General features: G+C 52.6%; 1 long non-coding RNA gene across 1 annotated transcript; it reads left to right on the top strand.

Moving 5' to 3' along the window:
• The first annotated feature begins 1,613 nt into the window (after positions 1 to 1,613).
• LOC139045453 (uncharacterized) lies at positions 1,614 to 9,618 on the top strand. Its single transcript, XR_011503780.1, has 4 exons — positions 1,614 to 1,940; positions 2,277 to 2,380; positions 7,842 to 7,948; positions 8,418 to 9,618. It is a non-coding gene; the product is annotated as an uncharacterized lncRNA (long non-coding RNA).
• Positions 9,619 to 19,902: the final 10,284 nt, after the last annotated feature.

The following is a 19,902-nucleotide window of genomic DNA, read 5'->3' as shown; positions in this document are numbered from 1 at the left end:
AGAAACCATCGCCTAATCCAAGGTCAGGAAGATTTATATCTATGTTTTCTTCTAAGAGTTTTCTAGTTTTAGCTCTTATATTTAGAGCTTGGATTCATTTTGAGTTAGTTTTGTAAATGGTGTGAGGTAGGGGTCCAAATTCATCCTTCTGCCTGTGGATATTCAGTTGTCCTAGAATCATTTATCGAACCTCATTTTGGATTTGTCTGACTTTTTTTCTCCTGTTTATACTGGGGTTGTGGTTTTTTGGGTGGAAGACCACAGAGGTACAGTACCATTCTCATCACATCATGTCAAGGGTACATGCTATCAACGTGACTTTTCACCAAGGATGTTAACCTTGATCACCTGGCTAAGGTAGCATTGGTCGTGTTTCTCCACTATAAAGTTACTCTTTCCCCCTCTTTTCATACTGTCCTCTTTGGAAGTGTAGCCTACACTTAAGAAGGAGTTAAGTTCCACCAGGTTGAGTGCTGATCATCTACCAAAATTACTTCCAATTCTTCTGCACGGAATAGTAGTCTCTTCTCCCCTGTTTATTAATTTATTCAATCAGTTATTTAAATCACTATGGACTTATGAATATTTATTTTGTACTTGGGGTTCTAATCTGATACTACTTTATTCACCTTGTTGTTCAATTGTTTCTGGCTTTGGGCATTGGGAGCTTCTTCAGTTGGCTCCTGTGTTCCTTTGACATTTTCCCATCATCATATGTGTGTGTGCTTAGTGCTTCCTACTTACTTTCTGGGACCACAAGACGCTCCATGCTCCTCTGGTGTATTTCCTGACCTAGTCCTAGAATCAGCCATTTCTCCAAGGATCCTGGATTCCTTTTGTTGGAAATGGCATTAGAATCCAAAGCTGGGTGCTAAGTGTGCTTGAAAAGTCCATTTTTAAAAACTTGCACATTGAGGAAGTGTTAAAATTAACGTCGCTTTCAGATCTAAACCACAGAGTCAGGTCTCTGCTCCTTGGAGGAGAAAGGACCGAGGTGCAGTCTGGACCAGTGGGTGGCGAGCACAGCTTGAGTTTCCCAGCCACCCACCTTTCATCATGCTCTGCGTCCTGGATGAGTTTCGAATGAATGATTTTTCTCCTCATTATTGGTCCTATTTTTCTGCTTCTCTGCATGCCTGGTAATTTTTGATTGGGTGCCAGACATTGTGTATTTTTCCTGGTTGGAGGCCAGATACTTTTGTATTCCTATAAATCTTCCTGAGCTTTGTTCTGGGACGTGGTTAAGTTACTTGGAAACGGTTCCATCCTGCTGGGTCTTGCTTTTAATATTTGTTAGGTGGAACCAGAGCAGTGCCAAGGAGAGGGCTAATTATTCGTCACTCCTTAATAACTCTGTGTGAGTCTGCGTCTAAGTTCTCAATTTTCCTACGGCTCCTTCAGTGCAAGGGTAATACCTGTGCTTTCTCTGTATTTGAAGTTCCAGCACTGATATTGGGAGGGCCATGGGAGGGCTTGACTTTATTTGTTCAAGAGGCTTGTGAGGGGAACCCAGGGTACATGAGGGAGGGGGAGGAGGGCCAGGATGAGGAGTCAGGAGACACAGCTCCAGGACTAAGGGGCTGAAAGACAGGCAAAGGGGAAATGCCTTGGAACCCCAGTTGACACGAGAAGATCCAGGGGCCCAATCACAGGGAAGGCTCGAGACAGTGAGCTGTTCACCTACTCAGCGCTGCAGCATGCAGGACGTGGGGTAGACCCGAGAAAGGTCTTCCAGGTTATGAGGGCTCAGGGATGCTGATCATCCATGGAAACAAAGAGGCCAATGAAAGAATATGCCCAGACAGGCAAACACCAATCAACCTGTCCTGGCTCAAGAGCTGCCTGGAGCAGGGGAAGGACAGGAGGACTCTGGATGCTCCTCCTGCCGGCTCAGTGCCCTCACTGTGGCCAGGGCAGAGCCAGGAGCCCTCTGGGGGCAGGTGAGGAGAAGCCTCTGTGACAGTGACCTTGACCATCAACGTGAGAGAAGGAGGAGGAGGAAGGAGGGAGGGAAGGGGGGTGGGGGGAGGATCAGGAGGATCCAGAGAAGGAGGACGAGGGTAAAGGACGACAGGGGACAGATGGGTGGGAAGGGGACAGAGGGAGGGACAGGCCAGACGCCAGCAGCCCCCAGGGCAGACAGACAGAGCGCCATGGACAGAGGACAGCCGGTCAAGCTGGCTGAACCACGGTGCCCCAGGAGGACTCGTCACAAGGGGACACTGGCCGAGAAGGCAGTCTCCAGTGGAGGACCACAATGCTCTGTTCCCACCCAGGCTGGCGGCCCACTAGGAAGAACCACAAACACCAACCAACCAGATCCGCAGAAGACAGAACCCGGGAGGGACACCGACACTGCCCGCCTCCAGCTGACCCCAGGGTGAGATTAAGCAGATGGAATATGGGCACATGGAAAGTTCTGCATTTAGGCTCGAGAGTTAACTGCGCAGCAGAGAGGGAGGGAGAGCTGCCTGTCAGCGCTTCCTGCAAAAGCCATGCTGGAGGCTCCACGGGGCTGACAGGGTTCGGTTGCTGGAAAAGCTAAGGTGACATCGAGTGGCATTGATGCAAGCAGAGGGTCCAGGGAGAAGGAGGTGAGACCACCGTCCTCTGGGCTGGTCCAGGGCCACCTGAGCCTGCTCTGCAGGGAGGGAGAACAAGCACAGGTGGGGGAATGTTCTGGAAGGCTTGCAGAGTCAGAGGACACAGAGGCAGAAGACGGGGTGCCCTCAGGAGGCCGTGGAATCAGACGGTGACCCCAGCACTGCACCTCCTGTGACCTCTGACAGGGCCCTAACCTCTCTGAGCCTCAGTTTCCCCAGCAGTAAAATGGAGTGATTGCAGCACCTGCTTCTCAGGGCTGCCGTGAGGCTTCGGTGTAAAGAACTGAGCCCAGAGGAAGCGCCCAGGAGACGGCGGGTCTGGGAGCCTGGGGCTGCCCCATTGGAGAAGTTGCTCGTGGCCCTGAGGGCTGCCTGCACCGTGGGGAGAGCTGTCAGCGTAGGGACAGGTGTGCCCCACAAGCACACACACACACATGGGCTGCCGACCCCACAGTGGGGCCTGTGTGAGGACCCTCCTGGACGTGGACTGTGGTCTGGCGTCAGGAAGTCCTGACCGGCAGGAATGGCTCATGGACACAAGGGGCTGCCTCTGGGGCGAGAGGACGCCAGGCTCAGGGAGGTCAAGCGACTCGTCCAGGGCGACTCAGCAGAGCCCGGTCTGGACCTGAGACTCTGACGACAAGCCAGCGCTCGTGACCTCCATGCCAGGAGGACGACGGGGAGGAGGGACAGAGCAGAGGAGGGATGCTGAGGCAGAGGTGGCCCTGGAGGAGGGGATGACACTCGGCCAGGTGGGGGGTGGGGCCCAAGCCCAGAGGGGTAGCGTGGCGGCTCCCCGTCGAGGGCCTGGACCCCAAGGCGGGTGGAGCTACTTACGGGTAGCAGGAGTAGGCATAGTGGTCTCTCCTGGCAGCGTGCAAAGAGAACAGCACAGTCGGCCCCCGTCCTGCCACAGGCCCGGCAAGGGCCGCGCCCAGCCCGCAGGGAGGGCCCTGGTGCTTTCCGTGCTGGGGAGGGGGCTGGCCAGGGACCCGACAGGTCAGAAGGGCCCTCCTCGTCCCAAGGGCCAGCTGGGCTCAGTCATTGAGGACCAAGACCCAAAACCCCTTCCGGAACCTTCCTGAAGGCTGGCTGCTGGAGGGGGCAAAGCAGGGGGAGGCGGAGCTTTCACAGACACACACACACTTCATACGCGCTCACCAATGCAGATGTAGACATGAGGCACACACACATTCAAACACACTTATACATTGACACACACAGATATATATTCACAAACACACACACGGGTGTGCACACTCACACACTCAAGGTCACGCCCTCCCCCAGGGCTACACTCACCCTGCACACGGCCCCCACCCTCAGTGCCAATGCCACTCACACCCACAGGCCCATTGGCCCTGAGGGGACAGCCCTGCGCATTCACCTGTGCCTGAGAGGGACCGTGGCTGGGGCGGGGAGGGGCGGGGGAGGGGCAGGGAGGTGAGGACTCCAGCTGGACGCCAGGGTGAACCTGGGCTGCCCTCACCACCCAGGTTGCCCTGGGAGTGGGATCCATTAAAGAGGCAGCCCACCTCCTTGTGGGCACCCAGCGCACGCGTGGGTCAGGAGCTCTGGGTTACTGCTGTGCACCCCCAGAGAGGTGGCCGAGCAGGTCTGGTCCCACGGCACAGATCAGGAAGCTGAGGCCTGGAAAGTCATGGTCAGCCCAGGACTCTGGGGGTCAGCAGTGGAGCCCAGAGCAGGACCAGGACCCCAACTCCAGAGCCAGCTCCCTCCTGAGGCCCCATCCAGGCCCATCCAGGGGTCCCCGAACCACCGCCCCCACATCACCTGGCAGCAGAGACCCCAACGCTGACATTGCCGATTGAGGGAAGGCAAGCAGAGTGGGGAGTGGAAGACCGAGGCCCAGCCAGGGCAGGAGACTGGCTGGAGTCACACAGCACATTGATCCAGGGACCTGTAGCTGGTCACAGAGGCCTCAAAGGGGCAGGACAGCTGAAGGAATGGCATTCTTCTGGTCTCAGCTGAAATCCATGACTTCTGAGGGCCTTCCTGACCGCTCCCCCATAATCACCACCACATCACGTCCCCCTTTACCCTCTCTGTGCCCCCACCCCAGCACCCTGTCCTGTCCATAATTCGTAATTATCCATTTGGGCTTTTTCTGGTTTAATCCCGGGCTCCCCACCAGCCACTAAGCCCCAGAGGGCAGCATCCTGGGTTGTCTGCCCACCACTGGGTCCTGGGGCCAGGACAGCGCCCAGCACATTATGATCCCTCGAGAAACAGTTCATTGAATTGAGTGATCAATAAATGAGGGAAAATAAATAAAGGAACTCCACTCCCAGGAGCCTCCATTCCCTCCTCTAAACAAGCGAGGATGATAATAACCCCCAGGGGCCGCGGGAGGCTGAAGGGACGGGAAGCACATGCTCAGGTCCTCCCTGCCTCCTCCACCTGCAGAGTCGGGCATGGGGGGCTCGGGAGCACCCGACTCCCCGGGGCCAGACCCTGGGGAGACACAGCCTACAAGACAGACCCTCCTCTGCTCTCATGGAGTGCTCCCTCCAGCAGGGAAGAGAAACACTGAGTACAGCGCTACAGGTACGTAAAAGAAAAAGCAGGGAGAAGACGACGCTGCCAAGAAGGGCGGACTCCGGAGGCAGAGTTAGGGACCTGACCCGGCTTGGGGTGCGCCAGGCCACCCCTTCCTTGCCCTGGAGTTCCCAGGGGCAGGTGCACCCAGCCTCGTTGTCCACAGGGCAGGGCAGGATGGAGAATCTGATGCCTCCTCCCAAGCTGGCCCCCCGGGCTGCCTCCTTCCTCCAACAGGGTACACGGGGGGCAGCTGGGTAACTGGCCTCCCTCAGCAACCTCCTCATCTGCCCATGACATTCGCACCCCAAGGTGATCTGAATGCCCCCATCCCTGCCAGGGCTGCTCTGTCCCAGGACACCCCGCAATGCAGACCGGGGGAGCCCTGAGGAGCACAGTAGACCCTGAAGGCCAGGCTGGATTCAGGGGGATGCAGTGAGGTGCTAGAGAAAGGGGCTGAATGGCTTTAGAGGAAGGAAGGAGGTGCCGGGGGACCCTAGAGCTTTTGGGGTCCCCTGGAAGGGTTTGTGGACTGGCAGCTGCGTAAAGCGGAGGGTTTCCTAGTGAGGTGCTGGCAGCATCTCTCACCATCGTCTCCTGGGCCCAACGCTCTCTGCAGGGGTGAGGGACATCCCCCATCCTGCCACTCCTCTCTCCTGGAGGGTGGAGTTCAAGGCCTCAAACACTACCTGCAGCTCCCCAAACTCTCCCCCTCTCTCACAGCTCTCTCCATCTGCCCCACGCCCCAGTCCCCAGAGCCAACGCCCAGACAGACAGGCACTTGCCCCTTCTGGGTGGCACCTGCTGCGCACCGGCCGTGGTGAGGCCCTTCAGAGCCCGGCCTGCGAGGAGCACGGCTCTGCCGTCAGGCCTGGGTTCTATCCGGCCCCTCCACCCATCAGCTGAGCGACACAGCAAGTCAATAATTACAGTTTCCTCATCCATGAAAGGGAGACGGACCTGCTCTGTGGGTCAGGACCCTAGAAGCAAATGTCCTCTGATGTATCCCGAGTGCACACAGTAGGTGCTCAAGAACTAATGTCCTAAGGGATGATGTGTGTAAAGCTCTCAGCACACAGTAATACTGATCAAATGATGGTTTAAAAGATTTTGTCTCATGAAACTGTGCAGGGACTAGGGAAGGGAAAAAAATCACAGCCTGACACCCTGGACAGGCCACCTCCCACGCCACCCCCTCACCATGCCCCCACACTGGCATGCCCCACCCCCAGACTCCCTGGAAGAGTCTTACCTGCAAGGGGCTCCCGAGCCAGTTCTCCTTCATCCCCTGGATCCTGCTTATCTGCTCCCAGCAGCCCAGAGACCCAGCGCCAACTCACCCACGTGTGCCCAGCCTGGCAGCAGCAGGGGCTACAGAAGCCAGAGCCCAGGAGGGGAGGAAAGGGAGCAGGCCTGCCTCTGGTTCCCTGGGTGACCGTGGCAGGTCCACGCTCCCTCTGGCCTTCAGTGTCTCCATCCCTCAATTGAGGTGCTTGGACCACACTGTCCTGGGGCTGCCTGATGGGGAATGAGGTGGGGCAGCGGGGGCGAGCAGAGAGGTCTCAGAAGCCTCCCCCACCCCACACCCCCGCCCCAGCTCCAGCGGCCTTCATCTGCTCCATGGACCGGGCTCCCAGGGAGGTGTATTTGGTGTTCTGAAGACAGGTTCTGTTGCTTTAAAAAGATCTGAAACCCACTAGGTTAGAAGTCCTTGAACTTCCTGGCACCCTTCACTTCCTGGGCTCTGAGCCTCCACAATTCTAAATTCTGAGATTCTCAGAATCCCAGATCCTGGTGTTCTGAAACTCCAGAATTCTAAGTCGTAGATTCTAAGATGTACTGGGATTCACGTCGCCCACTGCAACACATCCCTCGTAAACACACAGCTGGACCTTTGAGGCCTGGGAGAGGGTGGGGGCAGGAGGGAGGTCTTCTCTGAGTCACGGGCCCAGGAGGACTCCTCAGGGGACCTACAGCAACAGGGTCCAGTGCAAGCTGAGCCCAAGAGAGGGTGGGACCTGGAAACAGCCATGGCTCAGTGTCCTTGGTTTGAAGGGAAGTGAGCACCACCACCCCTGCCAGGGTCAACACCCCAGGGCAGGGCAGACAGGTTGGCAGAAGGTCTGCAGGGGGCTGTGGACTCAAAGTCAGGCCACCTCCACACCTTCCCCACTGGAAAAGCCCCACAGGCACAGGAGGGTGGTGCCCACTTCCAGCACAGCTCCTTGGCAGCGGGCACTGAGCGCCCTTCCCTGGATAGTGGCAGCAGGCACCGGCCAGACCTGGGTCCCAGCCAAGCCGCTCTGGGGCAGCCCCATCTGCAGAGTCTCTGGCTTCCCACCGCCCGGCTTGGGTCCATCCACAGGCCTGATGCCCAGGCTGGCAGCCCTCCTCACACCCGCCAGGCGGCTGCCCTACCAGCTCCCAGCCACCGATCCTCTCTGCCCACCAGGCCTCTGAGGGGCAGGAGCCACAGGTGGGCCAGGGCACCGGCGTCACTCACCCCTTCCGGATGATGATAATGATGGCCCCGCACTCTGGGAGGCAGAGGTGCCTTTGCCTTGCTCTCCAGCTGTTTCTTTCAGGCTTTAAAGTCGCAGGGAGTCACCTGAGTGTCCTGGTCACCAGCTGGTTGCAAACACCAGCCAAGGCCCTGCTCAGCCTCCATCCACTTTCCAGGCTGACGTCAGGCCTCCCTCCGCCCTGAGACTCCCCAGGAGACGAGAGCAATCAACATTAGCCAGGAGCAAAGCGCATCTTTATCTGGGATGACCCCCATCATGCAGGTAAGGAAAGGGAGCTCAGAGAGGTGAAGGGACATGCCTAAGGTCACACAGCACTGCTATCATGCGGCTTCCCCGCCAAGGCACTCTTTGGCCTTTCCCTCCTCCCCCACCCCCTCCCTACATGCTCCCTGAGCCTGTGAAGAAAGGAGTTTGGGTTTCCCGGGTCACACCCAATCTCTCACACACGCTCGCACATGCTCAGACACAGCATGCCCCCCCACCTCGCACCCACTGCATATACACACCACCCCTGACCCCTGACCCCACTCTCACACACAGCTGCGCTCTCCCGCACCCCTCTGGCCTCAGCACCTCCCTCTGGCAGAGGCACCCCCCACGGGTGGTGTCGGCCCCCACAGGAGGCAAAGGAGGGGAGGAGGAGCCACGCTCTTGGCCATTCCAGAGAGATGGTCCTCTCTGGCCGGCTGCCCCAGCTTCCAAAAAGTCCATCCCTGTGTCTCCCTGGCAGGACCATCCAGGAGAAGAGCCGGGAATCAGCAAGCCCTCCATCTCTGCAGGGCGTCTGAGTGGAGATCCTCTGCATGGCCTGGCCAGGCACCGCTCCCGGCTGGCTATTCTCTAGTGACGTCATGACGGTCACCATCAGACACTCTGGGCCTCAGAGGAGGTGACCCTGGGCTCCCCGCCTGCCCAGGATCATGGAAGTCCTCCTTCAGACCCCTGAGCCCTGAGTGGGAGACTGAGGGACAGCAAGGCTGAGCTGGTCTGCGTCGGGGGCTCTGGGTTACAGGAGGGGCCTCATCCCTCCTGCCTCTGAGGGGTTCACTGTGGCCCTTGCAAGACTCAGCAGCACTGTCAGTTCCATATGCTGGCCCTCACTGATCCAGAACTCCTGGTTGGGGGATGATCTGAAGAATGAAGGATGCCATCACCTAGGGGCCCTGGGAGGCTCGGGCCTTTTCCCAGAAGACCCCAATTCCATCTCAGTGTGGAGGGAAAAGGGTCTGAGGGTAAGGAAATGGACCTGTGGGGCCGGCTGGGTGGCATAGTGGTTAAGTTTACATGCTCCACTTGGGTGGCTCTGAGTTCATGGGTTCGGATCCTGGGCACAGACCTACACAGCACTCATCAAGCCATGCTGAAACAGTGTCCCACACACAAAATTGAGGAAGACTGGCACAGATGTAAGCTTGGGGTCAATCTTCCTCATCAAAAAAAAAAAAGGGAAAGAGAAAAGAAAATGGACCTGTGTGACTTCGGGCAAGTACCTTGACTTCTCTGTGCCTCAGTTTCTTCATCTGTAGCATGGGATAATAATGTCCCTCCCTGGCAGGGATGTTGTAAGCACCCCATACTGCACAATGAGGGACCAGCATATGGAAGTGACACCCCATACTCCATACTGTGTGCCAGTCTTGGCACAAAAGAAGAGCTCGACAAATGTGGCCTGCTGACATTAGGACCAGGTTTGCATCCTGGCTCTGCTGCCTCAAGCTGTCTGACCTTGAGGAAGTCCTTTCCCCACTCTGTGCCCATATCTACAGCCTATAAGGGGGACCAGTCTCATAAGCACAGTGCCACAGGCTGTTGTGAAGGTCAAATGGGAGCATGAGTGATTAAAAAAAAAGCCCAGGACGTCTGTGCCCTGATCAGCACACAAAGCCCGGGGTGTCCGTGCCCTGATCAGCACACACCAAACTCAGCACGAGTGATGCTGTGCAGATGCTCCTTACTGCCAGGCTCTGCTGCTCCCCACCCCCATCCAGTCTCTCGTGAGGGTCCCCAGCCCCCTCCATCTGCCTGCTAATGAGCCGGAGGCTTCAGTAATGAGGCTGCTTCATCACTTAATGCGCTGGAACAGCCTCTGGAACAGAGGGAGGGGGGAAGTAGGGAGGGGGGAGGAGGGAGAGAAGGGTAGAGAAGGAGAGGGGACGGGGGATGCCTGGTTCCCCACGGCCTGGCGGCTCCAGGGTCTGTGCACAGAATCGCTTTCTCCCGTCCAGAGCAATCAGTCCGAGGGGAGTGCGGCACAGCTGTGGAAGTCCCCTGGCCCGTGATATGTAAGGAAGTGAGGACCTGGAGATGAGCCCAGCCTCCACCCAGCACCTGCTCACTGGCCTTGCTGACTTCGGGCTCACTCCCCTGCCCATCTAATCCCTGCCTTGCCTCAGAGTAACCCTGAAAACCTCCTCAGGTCTCGTTGTGTCCTTTCCTGGACCCGCTTCGGGCCTACCGTGGTTCCTCCCTGGGGCCTGGGGCCTGCCACTCCCTCCTTACCACTGGGCCTTTGCACATGCTGTTCCCTCCTCTGGCTCCACCTCCCTTCCTTAGGCTTCTGTGGCTCCCTGAACTTCTCTGGTCCCCGGTCTCCTCTGTGTTATAAGTGACAGTTCACTTCTCTGTCCCTGCCAGGGATTGGAAGCTCCTCAGACCTCTGCATTTGGCTCAGTCACTGCTGTTTCCCCAGAGAACAGGGTGGTGCCCGACGCCTCAGCCAGCATTTCCTGAGCACGGACTGTGTGCTGTGTGCTGGGGACTGGACTCAGCCCTTTACTAGCATACATCAATTAACCTTCGAGGTCATTTTCAAGGACATACTGGAGACAGGACAGCATCGGGGCTGGGAGCACATGCTTGAAGGCCAGGCTGGCTGGATTTGAACCCAGCTCTGCATTTACCAGCTGGGTAAATCTTTATCGGGTTATGCAAGCATTCTGTGCCTCAGTTTCCTCATATAAGATGGAGCGAGTAATGAGAGCACCTACCTCATGGGGCTGTTCTGAGGATTAGAGTGAATTTATACAAAGAGCTTAAAACAACGCCTGGCACAGACTAAGTGTGGCTGTTAGTATGATCCACATCTTACAGATGAAGAAACCAAGAAGGAAGGAAAGCCACCCGTCCCAGGTCTCAGCAATGAGGTGGTAGGGTTAGAATGTGACTCCAGGATGTGCCTCACCCCAAAATACTCTGCTCAGCTAAGCCTCAGGGCCTTTGACCTCTTGAGCCTCAGTTTCCCCATCTGTAAGCTGAAGTGGCTGGAGTGGATGTTGCCTAGGGTTTCAGTGCTAACACGGTTTGCCTCCATGATGCTCGGTGGAGAGTGCAGACTTCCAGCAGGCTTCAAAAGCCGTGGGCTCCCCCATTCAAACCAGGGTCCGATTTACAGCCCCTGGATGACAGGCTCCATTTCCGGTGGGCGGTGCTGGCAGGTTGGCCTGAAGTGAGGTGGGCTGAACTTAGCAGATGAGGCTTTCGGGGAGAGGCTTCATGGGGGCCCGCAGCATTGGAGCGCACTGAGACAGGACCGTTGGGCCCCCCTTGGCACCTGCCACAGCAAGTCACAGGTGGAAAGGGCATGAACACCGTCTGCATCTGCAGGAGCCAGCCCACAGCACCTCCTTCCGAGCCAGAGCCTGCTGCGCGGACACTGCTGTCTACAGAGGCCCCTGGGGAGGGGTGGACGTCCTGCGCTGAGAGGGCTAGAAACCGGATTCTGATGGGGGGGCACCTACTGTCTGCCTGACGCCTTCCACAGCCTGTCCCACTTTTACCTCTGCAGATGGAGTTGTTCCTTCCCAAATCCAGCCGCCCTTCACTTCCTCCCTGAACCTAATTCAGGTCCCCCCATGGCATCTGTCATCCAGTATCTCAGCAGCCTCCTCGCTGAGTGCCTGTTGCAGTCCCCGCAGATCATAGCAGACGGGGGAGATCTCCCTGAGACCCACGTCGGGTGGTTCCCCCTTATCCCTCCCCGGATCCTGTAACGGCTTCTCCTTGCCCTCCTCCAGTGGCCTGCAAAGGCCTCCGTGGTCTATTTCCTCACCTCTCTCCACAGCCCCTGGCCTCCCTGCTGCTCTGGGAACACGTCAGACTCATCCCCACCGTGGGGCTCTGTCACTTGATATTCCCTCTGCTGGGGAAGCTCAGGGCTTGACCTCTCTGGCCCCGTTTTTGTGTCTTTTTGGTCTCAGCCTAGATGTCACCACCTCATAGAGGCCTTTTCTGAACTTCTCCTGATGGAGCCCCCCCTCCCTGAAATCCCTGTGCCCTTAGGGCATCTCATCTTTTCCTTTTCAGGCTCTGAGCTGTGCACCGAGGACACAGTAGAGAGCTGGACCTGTTCCTGTCCTCGGGCCCTTTGGGAGTCTATTGATAAGGTGGAAGGATGGGGACAAATATTAGTTGAGGACTAACACACACATAAATATACAAATGCAACTGATGATGCCACACGGGAAGCACATGGGTTGCCATGGAAACACGTAAGGAGGGGGCTGACCTACTGTGGGAGTTAGGGAGGGCCTCTCTGTTTCTGTCTGAGTGACATTAAAATATCTAAAGGATGGGGCTTCCATTTCCCCCAAGATGGAGTGGCCTAAGTCCTCCCAGGTCTTCCTTCTTACAACTGAAAAATCCTGAACATAAAACAACAACAAGCGTGGATGACTCTGAAAGATGGAGAGGAGCTTGAGGAATGGTGTGGCCGTGGGTTTCCTGGGTTTCCTTACTGCCCCCCCGTACACCCTGACAGGGCACTGCAAAAGCCTCCAACCCAGAGCCAGTAACAGACACAGGCTAAAAAAGCTCCAAGAAAAACCTGTCACTCCAGCCAAAGGACTTGGAAAAGGGTGACCTAATAACAGAAAACTTGTCAAAGTCTGCCTTCCTCCAGCCAAAAGCAACAGAAAAACTGCTCTCCCCCCGCTCCCTCTGCCCTGCATTTTCAGTAGATGGAGCAGGAAGCTGAGGTTCCACCCTACCTCACCTTCACCCTATGTGAACAGGCACAGATGCTCTCATTCCCCTGCCAGGGCGTGTCGGATGCGTCTAGGCAGGAGCTAAGCCTCCACTCTCACCCGGCAGCAACGGGACTTAAGTGGTGATGGAAGGTGGGGCTATTCACACTCAATGCTCCCGTCCACTGTCCAATTATCAGTGGGTCCCAAAGAGAAACTGAGTCTCCAGCCCCACCTGGTCTCAGTGAGGGAGGATGAAGTGGGGGGAGGCAGGGCTGGCTGGCGTTCCTCTTACCTCCCTCCTTCCCCTCACCCTTCCCTTGGTGTTAGCAGGACTCAGTGGGAAGCTCAGCTTCTGCAGCAACAAAGTGGTGAGTCAGCCCTCAGCATCCTCGTCCCCAGTGTCAGTAGAGCACAGTGGGAAGCTGAGCTTAACATCCCCATTCAGAAGCAACCAGGGAGTAGAGTTGGTGACCTGTTTTTGCAGGCATGTCAGGGGGGAGCTGAGCATACACACCCATCTGGCCTCTTGTTATGACTTCTGGCCAAAAAAGAAAGAAAAGATTAAATAGAATCCAGAGTCTTACAATATCCGAAATGTCCAGGATGCAATAAAAAAAGAATCACTCATCATACCATGAACCAGGAAAATCACAACTTGAATGAGAAAGATAATCAACAGATGCCAACACTGAGATGAATCAGATGTTGGAATGATCTGACAAGGACTTTAAAGCAGCCATCACAAAAATGATTTAGTAAGCAATAATGAATTCTCTGGAAACAAATAAAAAAAAATCTCAGCAAAGAAATAGAAGTTATAAAAAAGAACCAAATGGAAATTATTGTACTAAAATATACAATACCAAAATAAAAAACTCAATAAATGGCTCAACAGTAGAGCGGAGAGGATAGAGGATAGAATCAGTGAACTCGAGGGTACATCAATAGAATTTACCCAGTCTGAGCAACAGAGAGAAAATAGACTGAAAAAAAATTGAACAGAGTTTTGGAGACCTGTGGGACCATAGAGAAAGAATTAACGGTGACATCATTGGTATCTCAGGAGAGGAGAGAGAGTGGGACTGAAAACATATTTGAAGAAATAATGGCTAAAACCTCCCAAATTTATGAAAGACATACACTTACAGATTCGAGAAGCTGAGCAAATCACAAATAGGATAAACCCAAAGAAATTGATGCCCAGTCACATCATAATTAAACGTTCAAAAACTAAAGACAATGAAAAAAATCTTGAAAGCAGTCAGAAAGAAACTATGTGTTACTTATAAGTTACGTCAGTTTGAATGACAGGGGATGTCTCTTTTGAAACTGTGGAGACTCCAATTAAGTGGAAGAACAGTTTTCAAGTTCACAGAGAAAAGAAAAGAACTGTCAACGATGAATTCTGTATCTGGTGAAAATATCTTTCAAGAATTAGTGGGAGGGGCTGGCCTAGCGGCAAAGTGATTAAGTGTGTGTGCTCTGCCTTGGTGGCCCGGGGTTCACAGGTTCAGATCTGGGGCACAGACCCACACATCGCTCATCCAGCCGTGCTGTGGCAGCGTCCCACATAGAAGGACTAGAAGTACTTACAACTAGGATATACAACTATGTACTGGGGCTTTGGGGGTAAAAAGAAAAAGAGGGAGACTGGCAACAGATGTTAGCTCAGGGCCAATCTTCCTCACCAAAAAGCATACCTTTAAAAAAAAAGAAGGGGAAAATAGAGACTTTTTCAGATGAATGAAAACTAACAGAATTTGTTGTTAGCAAATGTATCCTTAGAAAATGGCTAAAAGAAGTCAACCAAACAGAATGGAATGATAACAGAAGAAGGCTTGGAACTTCAGGAAGGAATGAAAACTATCAGAATGGGTTGGGGTAAATAGAATAGACAATCCTTTTTCTCATGAGCTTTTAAAATCATATTTGGTGGTGGAAATAAAAATTAAAAACCATCTAATGTCATATTCAATGTATGTAAAGAAAGTACTTAAGACTGTATACTTACAAAGTGTGGAGTGTAAAAGGATCTAAATGGAAGTAAGGTGTCTACACTAGCTCACAGGGGTAAAATGTCAATACCAGCAGAGTACAATAAATTGTGTATTACAGTATAATACTTAGAGCAAATGCTAAGAAAATTATATGAAGTGATGTATTAAAAAACACTTAAATCAATATGAAATTCAAAAAAGTGTTCAGGTAGGTATGATGAGAGATACAGAGGAATGAGAAATAAAGAAAACAAAAAACAAAATAGCAGACTTAAGCCCTAACCAATCAGTAACTAAATGTAAATGGTCTAAATACATCAAATGAAAAATAGAGATTGGCAGACTAGACCGAAAACAAAGCAAAACAAACAAAAAGCCAAAGAATACACCATCCAACAATGTGCTGAATACAAGTAACTTCAAATACAATGGCATAGATACAATAAAGACGAAAGAATGGAAAAAGATATACCATAGAAACATTAATTTAAAAAGCAGGAGTGGCCATATTAACATCAGATAAAGTAGACTTCAGAGCAAAGGAAATTACTGGAGGGAAAGAGGGACATTACATAAATGATAAGAGGGTCAATCTACCAAGAAGACATAACAAGTCTAAATATGTAAGTGCCAAATATAGAGCCTTGAAATACATAAAGCAAAAATGATAAAGCTGAAAGAAGAAATAGAAAAATCAAAAATTATAGGTGGAAACTTCAAGATCACATTCTCAGCAATTGATACCACTCATAGAAAATAAGCAAAGACGTAGAAGAATTGATCACCGCAATCAAGAGGATCTAGTTGACAGTTACAGAATACTCCATCCAAAACACACATCTATTTTCAAGTGCCCATGAGACATTTTCCAAGATAGACTATGTCCTGTGCCATAAATAATAATAAACACAATAAAAAAAGGTCAATGGATGGGTTCATAGCTGAGTAGATAGGGGACAGAGAGGAAAGAGTCTATTGAAGAGGGAACAATAGAAATTACCCAATCTGAACAACAAAGAGAAAATACACTTGAGGAAAAAAAGAACAGCGCCTCAGGGACCTGTGGGACTATAACTAAAGACCTAACGTTTGTGTCATCAGAGTCCCAGAAGGAGAAGAGAAATGAGGGTTGTCTGAAAAAGTATTTGAAAAAATAATGGCAAAAGACATAAACCTACAGATTCAAGAGCTGAGTGAGCTCCAAATAGGAAAATCCAAAGAAATGCACACCAGGACATATCATAGTCAAACTTCCAAAAATTAAAGACAAAGAAAATATCTCGGAAGCAGTGAGAGAGAAGAACTGACACCTTATCTATAGGGGTAAATATTGGAATGATAGGTTATTTCTCATCAGAAACTATGGAGGCCAAAAGTAAGTGGCACAGCGCAGTTAAGTGCTGAAAGAAAAGAACTGTCAGCCCAGAATCCTATATTCAGTGAAAATATCCTTCATGAATGAAGAGGAAACCAATACATTCTCAAATAAAGGAAAACTAGGATAATTTGTTGTCAGCAGACCTACCCTAAAAAAATGGCCAAAAAAATGCTCTAACGGAAAGGAAAAAATAAAAGAAGGAATCTTGGAACATCAGGAAGAAGAAAGAGCATGGTGAACAAAAATATGGGGAAATACAATAGACTTTCCTTTTCCTCTTAGGTTTCTAAATTGTTTGATGTTTGAAACAAAAATTATAACCCTGTCTGTTGTGGTTCTATATGTATGTAGAGGAAATCATTAAGACATTTATATTATAAATGGGGACGGTCAAAGGGAGGTAAGATTCCTGCACTTCACCCAAACTGGTAAAATGACGGCACCAGTATCTGTGACAAGTGATGCAGATATAAGGTAGCACCCAGAACAGACACTAAATGAGTCTGCAAAGAGATAGGCTTGAAACACTGTAGACAAATCAAAATTGAAGTCTAAAAAATAATCGAGTGACAGGAACGCGGGAGAAGGAAATAAGGGATGTTGGTCTGTAGTTTTCTTTGCGTGTGCTGTCTTTGTTTTTGGTGTCAGGGTGGAGGAATGTCTGGCTGAAAATAATGTAAGATTCTTCAACTGAAAAAATGAGGGAATAATGGGGCTGCCTCATGGAGATGACTCTGAGGTTTAAGGTGACGCAGGTAAGACAAATGCCTTAATGCCAGGCACATGGAATATGTAATTCACCTTCAATAAATGACCACTGTAATTTCTGTTTAATAACACAGTCTCACTTCTTAATTCAAGGTCACCCTGGACTGCAGTCTGGATCAGCCTATTTTTTGTAGTTTTAAAATTTATGTTCCAAAATTGATCTGAAATAGCTTATAGCCATACATTTGATGCAATGCATGCATCTGTAGAGAAATCAGGATGAAGGGGGAAGTGAAAGCCTGATGGCTAAGTAAATGATGTCATCAAGTCTCTCTGCATTGTTGGCTCTCGTCTCCATCCTGATGGCTTCACATTCCTGCAGGCCCTCTCCTCCATACTGTCCCACAGCTCAGACCGTGCTCACGCCCTATTGTCTCTAAGTCCGCAGAAAGTCCCAGAATTCAGCCTCATTAGCTTGGATGGGGCCATGTGCTCATTCCTGAACCAAACATTGCGGCCAGGCGGATGCAAGGCTCTGATTGGCCAGGGCTGGAATTCTGCCCCCGCCTCCATCTGGAGGTAGAATGATTTCTGCAGGGCCCCCGAGGACTCAGAGGGCAGCCTGGAGGATTCTCAAGGAAAATCAGGAGACTGTTATCAAAGGCTCGTCCTGGATGCTGAGTGGGCAGAATCTCCAGAGGGTACTGAGGACCGGAGTCAGAGATGGGTCCTGTATCGGTTTCCCAGGGCTGCCGTAATAAAGCAGACTGGTTGGCTTAAACAACAGAAGTTCTTCGTCTCACAGTTCCAGGGGCTGGAAGTCCAACACCAAGGTGTGGGCGTGGTTGGTTCCTTCAAGGCTCTGAGGAAGTATCCGTTCCGTGCCTCTCCCTAGCTTCTGATGGGCTGCTGGAAATCTTCCACATTTCTTGGCAGCATCGCCCAGATCTCTGCCTTCATCTTCACACGTCGTTCTCCCTGTGTGCATGTCTCTGTCCAGTTCCCCTCTTTATTAGGACACTAGTGATATTGAATTAAAGACACGCTAATGACCTCATTTTAACTTGGTATCTGTCTAATGACCTATCTCAGAAAGAGGTCACATTCTGAGCCACTGGGGGTTAGGACTTCAACATAGGAATTTTGAGAGGACACAATTCAATCCACAACAGGCAAGGAAGCTGGTGCCACACCCCGCTCCCCTTTCCTGGGCCAGTGCGCCCCTGCTCTGGCAGCGGTGAGTACTAACCTCAGCTGAAGGGAGCGCATGGCCGACTTACCCTGCAAAGGCCAGGGTTATGCTCTCCCCACTGGGTGACTTCCAGCTAATGAGCGGCTGGCACAGGTGCAAAAGGCCCGGCTCATCGCCCGAGGCGGCACTGCCATGTGGTGGCACGCATGCTCCAGGGCTCCCTGTGGCCTCAGGCTGAGCCCACACCCTTGCCTGGCTCCTTTCCTCCCTCCCCTGCTCCCCTCACTGCCCCCTCCTGAGAGGGGGCCCTCCCACTTGCCCCCCAGGTCCCCAATCTCAGGCTCTGCTTCGAGGGAACGGAACCTGCACTAGATCCCTGCCTGGAGCAGCCTCACCTGCACGGCCGCCCTCCTGGGACCACGTTCTTCCCAGGAAGGGCCACGTCTAAAAGGACCATCTCATCAGACTCCGAGGAAGGCGGGGCCGGCATCGTGCATCTGTCAAACCCAAACTCCTGCTGCTAATGCATCCCAATTCTCCGCACGTCTGCCGCGGGTCCTGGGAAATCCACCCTCTCCGTGTGATTCCCGGTCTCTCTCAGGTCGCGCTTTGATGAGCAGAAGCTTATAAACAAGTCCCAAAAGGAAGGAAAACCAGCATCTCCCCAGAGCAGCCACGGTCTATGGACAAGTTGCTTTCTAACCAATATTTTTATTTTCTTGATATTTATATAGATAAAGAATTAAGTAAATTAATATACACTTCTCCCCTTCTTCAGGTCTTGGGACCCTCTTTGCCCCACAGTGAATTGGTTACTAGATTTCAATAAAGTGTCTGTCTTGCAATTACAGTTCACGAATAGATTGACAGGGGAGTGAAGTCCCACTAAGAGGGTTGTTTTGCATTCATTTCTCCTCCTTTAATTGCATGGCTATGTCCTGGCCCAAAGCTCTGTGGAAAATGGGGGAAAATCCTAACACCCCATCTGTTCCGGATGCAAATACAGTTAAGATGGGAGAAGACAGACCTGGGAGGGTCTTCTGGCGGGAGTGTGGGGCTCGGCCCCTGGAGCCCGGCTGACATCGGGCATGTTGGCCTGGGGAGGGGCCACTCTGCTCACCAGGCAGCGATATCTGTGGGTTCGGATCAGGGCAGCCTCGGTCCTCCACTGAGCTACCGTTTCTTGGGCACCTACTATGGGCTGAGAACTTTACATGGATTTTCTATTTAAACTTCACAGTGGTCAGTTTCACAGCCCCATTTCACAGACGGAGGAACTAAGGCAGACAGACGTGTGCAGGGCCCCGGGCTGGAGCAGAGAGGGCGGGCGATGAACATCTTACAGGTGTGAAAGGAGGCTCAGAGACGGGTGGGGTTTGCCCAAGGCTGGAACTGGAGCTGCAACTGGAGCCAGGCCTGTTACCTCCGATTTCCTGCTATTTCTGCTCCCTCTTTGCTGCCATCTGGGGGCTTTTTCTGGGCCTCAGTTTCCCCATCTGCGAAATGGGCCCAGAGACGGGATACAGGTGAGCGTGAAATGGTCTTAGGCTTTGGGTGGTGTGTTTTGAAGAGGATGGGGCTGCAATGGCAGGCGTGGGGCTGGCCCCAGAGTAGGGCTCAGACCTGGTCAGAGAGCCGGTCTCATCCCCATCACTTGGGGCAAATCAACAGCTCTGATCCTTTCAACCTCCTCCTCCCCAAGCCTCCGGGGGGCCAGTGACCTCTCCCGTGGGGCAAACCATGGGTCTGTGGTCTCCTCAGGAAAGGCCACACTCCTCTCTCTAGCTGGGCTGCCCTCTCTGACTCTGGTGTGTCTGTGTGAGGGTCGTATCTGGTCGCCCTGGTCTCGGCACATCCAGAGGCTTTGCCAATCGAGGCCCAGCCTGGCCCTGCCTGTTGGGAATGGGCTGGAGCAGCAGTGCCCTGAGGAAGTAGCTTCCTGTCCCCTTTCTCCCTTGCTCCTATTTGCAAATGGT

Source organism: Equus asinus, chromosome 5 (genome assembly GCF_041296235.1).
Source record: "Equus asinus isolate D_3611 breed Donkey chromosome 5, EquAss-T2T_v2, whole genome shotgun sequence".
Lineage (NCBI taxonomy): Eukaryota > Metazoa > Chordata > Mammalia > Perissodactyla > Equidae > Equus > Equus asinus.
The sequence above is the reverse complement of the archived record's forward strand: the minus strand, read 5'-3'. Positions and strand labels throughout refer to the sequence as shown.